Raw genomic sequence first — 6943 nt, 5'->3', positions numbered from 1 at the left:
ATATATACAGTGGGTAAAAAAAGTATTTAGTCAGCCACCAATTGTGCAAGTTCTCCCACTTAAAAAGATGAGAGAGGCCTGTAAAAAATTCCAGAAAATCACATTGTAGGATTTTTAAAGAATTATGGTGGAAAATAAGTATTTGGTCAATTACAAAATTTCATCTCAATACTTTGTTATATATCCTTTGTTGGCAATGACAGAGGTCAAACGTTTTCTGTAAGTCTTCACAAGGTTTTCACACACTGTTGCTGGTATTTTGGCCCATTCCTCCATGCAGATCTCCTCTAGAGCAGTAATGTTTTGGGGCTGTCGCTGGGCAACACGGATTTTCAACTCCCTCCAAAGATTTTCTATGGGGTTGAGATCTGGAGACTGGCTAGGCCACTCCAGGACCTTGAAATGCTTCTTACGAAGCCACTCCTTCGTTGCCCGGGCGGTGTGTTTGGGATCATTGTCATGCTGAAAGACCCAGCCACGTTTCATCTTCAATGCCCTTGCTGATGGAAGGAGGTTTTCACTCAAGATCTCACGATACATGGCCCCATTCATTCTTTCGTTTACACGGATCAGTCGTCGTGTTCCCTTTGCAGAAAAACAGCCCCAAAGCCTGATGTTTCCACCCCCATGCTTCACAGTAGGTATGGTGTTCTTTGGATGCAACTCAGCATTCTTTCTCCTCCAAACACGACAAGTTGAGTTTTTACTAAAAAGTTCTATTTTGGTTTCATCTGACCATATGACATTCTCCCACTCCTCTTCTGGATCATCCAAATGCTCTGTAGCAAACTTCAGACGGGCCTGGACATGTACTGGCTTAAGCAGGGGGACACGTCTGGCACTGCAGGATTTGAGTCCCTGGCGGCGCAGTGTGTTACTGATGGTAGCCAGTTGATTTCTTCACACCAAGCTGTTTACCTATTGCAGATTCAGTCTTCCCAGCCTGGTGCAGGTCTACAATTTTGTTTCTGGTGTCCTTTGACAGCTCTTTGGTCTTGGCCATGGTGGAGTTTGGAGTGTGACTGTTTGAGGTTGTGGACCGGTGTCTTTGATACTGATAACGAGTTCAAACAGATGCCATTAATACAGGTAACCAGTGGAGGACAGAGGAGCCTCTTAAAGAAGAAGTTACAAGTCTGTGAGAGCCAGAAATCTTGCTTGTTTGTAGGTGACCAAATACTTATTTTACCGAGGAATTTACCAATTAATTCTTTAAAAATCCTACAATGTGATTTTCTGAATTTTTTTTTCTCATTTTGTCTCTCATAGTTGAGGTATACCTATGATGAAAATTACAGGCCTCTCTCATCTTTTTAAGTGGGAGAACTTGCACAATTGGTGGCTGACTAAATACTTTTTTGCCCCACTGTATTGGAGATACTGTGACACTGCTGGAATGGAGATCGATTTTCAATGAAGGTGAATATTTTTTTACAAGCACCAAGGTTTTAGTTGCGGTCTCTCAAAAGGCATTAGAGCATGACAGAAAGGAAAGAGTTATTGTATTTTCCACTACCTGCTCACAAATTCCATGGCTGTGGGATGATAAAGAGGTTTTATCATCTGTGGTAAGCTTTCTTACTGCACAAGATCTTCTTGCCCTGTATGAGGAATTTGGTATAAGTGGAAAACTCAGCCCAAAGGTTCTTGGGCAGATCAGGGAAATTACATGTAAACAAGTCCAGAGTATGAGAATTAAAAAGGCATATTTTTAAGAAAACCCCATGCCTCTAAAGGGATCATTCACCCAAAAATGAAAATTCTGTCATCATTTACTCACCTCAAGTCATTTCAAACCTGTAAGACCTGCTTTCTTCTGTGACAAAATAACTGATTCAACTATTTTGGTCATACAATAAAAGTCAAAGGGATCCAAAACAACACTGATTTAATTGACTTTCAATGTATGGAATCTTCAGAATATTCTTTTGTGTCCACAGAAGACAAAGTCATACATGTCTGGAGAAACATGAGGATGAGTAAATGATGACAGAATTTCCATTTTTGGATGAGCTATGCCATTTGGTCAATCAACCTCTTTTCATTTTCCATAAAAGGCCAAGCATTTAAACTACTAAATGTCTGTCATTTTACAACTTTACACTGACTTTTTACCTAATTACAGCAGCAGGAAGAACAGTAAAAGGCTTTGTTCTTCAGTCAAAGTGTGACATCTGGACACTTTGATCCTAGATCCAACAATTAGTGCGTTTATGTGTACTTTAAAACTTTAATTTTAGTCAGAATAAAACAATAATTTGTCTTTTTTAAATGTAAACCATTTAGTCCTACAGAATTCATGCCAGTCCATTTTTTGAGATGTTGCACCAGCAAGCTCGGTTTCATCTAGCTACAGTTGGCCTAAGTGCTGTGCGATTGCTCCAAAAGACAAAGCACTCATACCCAAAAAAAGATATATATATATACATATATAAACAGGTCAAAACAGACAAACAGACCACATAAAACAGGTGGCCAAAGTAATACAAACAAAAACCAGAGTTAGTTGACAATATCACTTTTCGTTATGCTTCATGTGCACATTAGAAAATTGTCCTGCTTCTGCTTTTTGCAAATGTTCGCCGGCACATATGAAATATTCTATGCCCCATCTCAGTGCAACTTAGTTATATGTGTGTGGTCTGTGTGTTAGTGTAAGTCAGTACAAGAACGGATTTGTCTGAGCAATTGTATGGGAATCTCAGGCAGCCTGAGTGCATTTTATGAATGCAAAATTGTACGGCAACAGGGTAGTGTGTTTGCCCAGAAACCACAGTAACGAAGAGGCTGGAGGAACACACTGGAAAACTTTAGAGATGCCCACAGGCGAAGGCCCTGTTTAAAGCCTGGCAGATCACACGGCCTTGTTCAGCTCCACATCCTCTGCAAACATGTGGCTGCAATTGAGTGGAACAGCCCCTCCCTCCAGCCAGCCATCCCACCAGCCCCATGTAAACATCCCAGGTCCATAGGACTCGCTACATCACGCATTGATTGACCCATGCCTCTGAGCGACATCTAAACTCGCACTACAGTCTAATCAAAAGTAAAGCCCTTAAGTACCTGAGAAAATCCCAACAGTGATCCCTTCGATGTGGCGGTTTGGAGTTCTGCATGTAAACATGGTTCTCATATGTCGTGGGTCATTAATGCGGGGTGGAACGGTGGAGGTGGGCTGCAGGGTATCTATTCTCTGACAGACCAATCAAGCACCAATAATTATGAAACAGGAAACTCGCTGATTGCATAGGTCTGTCTCTGTCTCAGGCACAGGGTTAAGGGTTAAACTCTGGGCTTCGGTAATCAAGGTTGCCGTATGTTTCTTCTCTCCCTATGAAAATACAGCCAAAGGTGGAGGAAGTAAAGAAAAATTGCAGCATTTACTAATGTAATTGGCTATGGAGTAAGTCTTTCAAAAAGAGGTGACCCTTTGTTAGGGCTGAACGATTTTGGAAAATAATCGAATTGCGATTTTTTTTTTCCGATATTGCGATTTAATATGCAATTATTTTTTTTAAGCTCTTTATGTTCTGTATTATTCAACAAAGACAAGCTATAAATCATTGTATAGCATGACCAACACACTATTAGATAGATTAAACATAAATGTTCTTTTCTGTAGGCCAGGCCTATATGTTACGATGAAATTAGGTGATGCATGAATTGATATGAATGACATTTTTATTTAACAACTACAATCACAGTAGTATATTGACTGATTTGTTGAACTTCCAACCTTGTAAGCATGTAATAATTATGACAACATAAAGCACTTACAAATAATCCTGGTGTAAACATTAATATGAAAGTCAGTAACAAATCACACAAATTAAAGTAGATTGCAGAAATATAAAAACAAATCTGTTGCTTTACCACACTACTTTAGGTAATTCAAAGTCACATGTGGACTGCACTAAACACTGTCTGTTAACTTTAGACCAGTGGTTCTCAAACTTTTTTGGTCGCGCCCTCCTTTAAACCTATAAAAAAAATCAGCTTGAAGCAGCGCTGCTTAGACCGATGGGTGTGTGTCATCAAAGTATTACTGCGAGAGCTATAAGAGAGCGCGGATGTCTCCTTATGCTTTCTCTCGCCGTATTTTGATGTCATACACTGATCGATCTTCAAGTCGAACACACCTCTTTTCTCTCGCGTGTCACGTGACCGAGTGTAATCACAGCCTCTGCGCATTTTTTCATATTGCGATATTATTGCAAATGCAATTAATCATTCAGCCCTACCCTTTGTCAACAGTGAGTAGATCACTCCAACCATTTACCAGCAGTTTAATTTCACAAAAGCTTCTGTGAAATACAACAGAACCTGATTTACAAAAGAAAAAGTATAAAAACACAAAGACCACAGGGTAAAGGAATAAACAGAGTTAAATTAAAGAAGAGCATCATACACTAGTCTGCAACAGGAAGCAGCAGGTTCTTACCTCACAGGGTAGCAAGTGTGGCAGCACATGATGATGAAGTGTACTCATGAGTATCAGCATTCAGAGTCTTCTGTCTGGAGCTGATCACAGAGCAAAGCCACAAGCTCCTGTAAAAAAAACTTTGTAGTACCTAAAAAGAAATGGGGAGCAAAGAAAAAGATAATTATACCATCCATTGAAAAACTAAAGAAAAATGTCATTAGGAAGCCACTACTGCATAAAGCACCCACAAACAACAATTATACTATATCAGAGGAGCTTTATCAGAACTTCTGACTATGGAGATAAAATGCAAACTGCCATTGAGCCTCTTCTGGGTAAAGGAGGAAGTTTGTTGTCTTTAACAACATTGCTAACAAATTCCCCATTACTAAAGTCAGAAAACAAATTAGATCTGCAGGAATCCAATACTCATGGATGTCATATAAAGTGAATTATCATTATCTGGTTGCATCACAAATTTAAGACAGCAGATTCCCTGTTTATTTTTCTCATTATAAAAGTTGGATCAGTTGAAAGAAATACATCAGCGACTTCTGAATGCAAAAGAATGATAGAATAGTCTCAAATATTTCTATGATTTGTCATGTGTTGCTTTAAGACATGTTCAGTGCGTCACAGTTGCCAAATCACAGCTTAGTAAAAGAAAACATTTTGCATCTTCAGAATTATTTGAACGTTGTCAAAGTGAAAGTCATGATAAAACTGAAATAGTGACAGATCTTTTCTTCTGTATTATGACAAACATCCAAGTATAATGGATTATCAAAGAAAAAATGTAAGGCAGGGACTTGGTGCTATGCATCAGTTGTTGACTGGCTTGAGATGAGGGTGTTTCAGTCAAAAATAAATGCAAGCTTGCAGGCGATTGTGCAGTGGCAGGGTTTAAGCAGTGAGATAGAGAGGGTGTTAATGAAGACAAAGTTTAGAAATTTATCTTTAAACTGGTAATAAAAAGTGGAAATCTGATTGCCACACTGCTCACTAAAAACACTCATTGCAGCCTAAGATGACTTTCTTGTTTAAACTTGTTTCAAAACTTAAAAGTACATATTTGCAAGCGACGTTTGATACAGTATCATACGCTATAAAATGGGAGCTTCAAACTTAACAATATGACAACAAAACACTCAGAAGCTTGGATGGAAATGAGGAATAAATTAAGAGGAGTAAAGTAAGTTGCTGTCAAGGAAGTTCACGGCATAACTTTGACAAATTTGCACATATTCACTAAGTAACACTGAATGGGTCACACAGGAGATCCATAATGCTGTTCTCCAGTATTAAACTGAACTGAGACTTTGTGTGGTTTAGCGCCCAAAGCAAGGCAAAAACGTTCCTCAGACAGAGTGTCACCAAGCCTGAGACATTTAGATCCATACAGGTGCCAGGAGGAGTTGACCCCGACTGCCCTCGCTTCAAAAGAGGATTATAACTTATTTCCCAAGGAATGTTGACTTCTTCCCAATTCTGTAGATTTAGGGGTGATCTTTTCAATAGCCCTCATCAAAAACTACCATTAAAGATATAGCCGTTTGTAATTAAAGCGGCTTGTGTATACACATCTCTACTTCAAAACTCTTGACCGGAAGCATGTCCAATGATTTGTGACACTGTTTTTTTTTTGTGGAGTGCTGAGAGAGAGAGAGAAACTATGTGCTGAAAGATGAGGGACAACTGTAGGAAGTGGAAATCAAACATATGAAGATGTCATCACTCCTGTTAATTCCAGAGGGTTTAGTAAAACCAACAGGAAAGCACGAGGGTGTATAAAAAGCAATTGGGGCTCGAAGGGGAGACTAATGTGATCAAAGCGAACGATCAGCCATAGTTAATTTAAATTAAAGCCCATGAAATGAGAAGGTTAGTGTGGTTCACTGAGGCGCTGAGGATGGGAACACAGATGCCTTGAGCAAGGGCTCAGCTGTGCCTGCAAAGAGCTACAAAGCACCCACTCATTCTTTTTACACTATGGTTTTGATATTCCTTAATGCTTGTGATATTTTACAAGCACTCAGTCACGATTCAGCTCCGTGGGAAGGCAACAGCTGAATTTTTCTTTAGTTTTGTGAGATGACAGCAAACAGTTTACTGTCAAAACCACAGGCTTCATGCATGATTTAAAACCAACAATCAATGAAAATGAATGCTACAAAATGTTGTTTAAATTGGTCAGATATTTATTTATTTATGATTTAACGCCATGTCAGCAGCAGTTGCTATATTCATGCCAAGAGGAAACATTTCAATTTCACAATTCAATCGTATATATAATTTCAAAAGAATTATATAACAATTTTGTTTGAAAATTATATATATATAAATAAATAAAGTATACAAATATACAAAAACATACATATAATAAAAATAACAAGAACAAAAGTAACAAGAACAATTATATAGTCTTTCAGCTTAATGCTTGACAAACATTTTAAAATCGTTCCAGGAGAATTATTTTTAAAAATGTCCATTAACATTTTCTGAATAAAAAAGTTGCCCAGT

The 6943-nt window shown here is 38.5% G+C and overlaps 1 protein-coding gene across 1 annotated transcript in view; it reads right to left on the bottom strand.

The window, feature by feature from the left end:
- The window catches only part of LOC107582766 (bone morphogenetic protein receptor type-1A-like), a 32282-nt gene extending 27714 nt beyond the window's left edge, over window positions 1-4568 (bottom strand). Inside the window, exon 1 of the mRNA XM_016268760.1 lies at window positions 4442-4568. The gene's annotated coding sequence lies outside the window, so the exon portion shown is untranslated. The remainder of the gene's footprint in view (window positions 1-4441) is intronic.
- Between the last annotated feature and the right edge of the window lie 2375 nt (window positions 4569-6943).

This window comes from Sinocyclocheilus grahami, unplaced genomic scaffold (genome assembly GCF_001515645.1).
Source record: "Sinocyclocheilus grahami isolate Dianchi unplaced genomic scaffold, SAMN03320097.WGS_v1.1 scaffold47.1, whole genome shotgun sequence".
Lineage (NCBI taxonomy): Eukaryota > Metazoa > Chordata > Actinopteri > Cypriniformes > Cyprinidae > Sinocyclocheilus > Sinocyclocheilus grahami.
The sequence above is the reverse complement of the archived record's forward strand: the minus strand, read 5'-3'. Positions and strand labels throughout refer to the sequence as shown.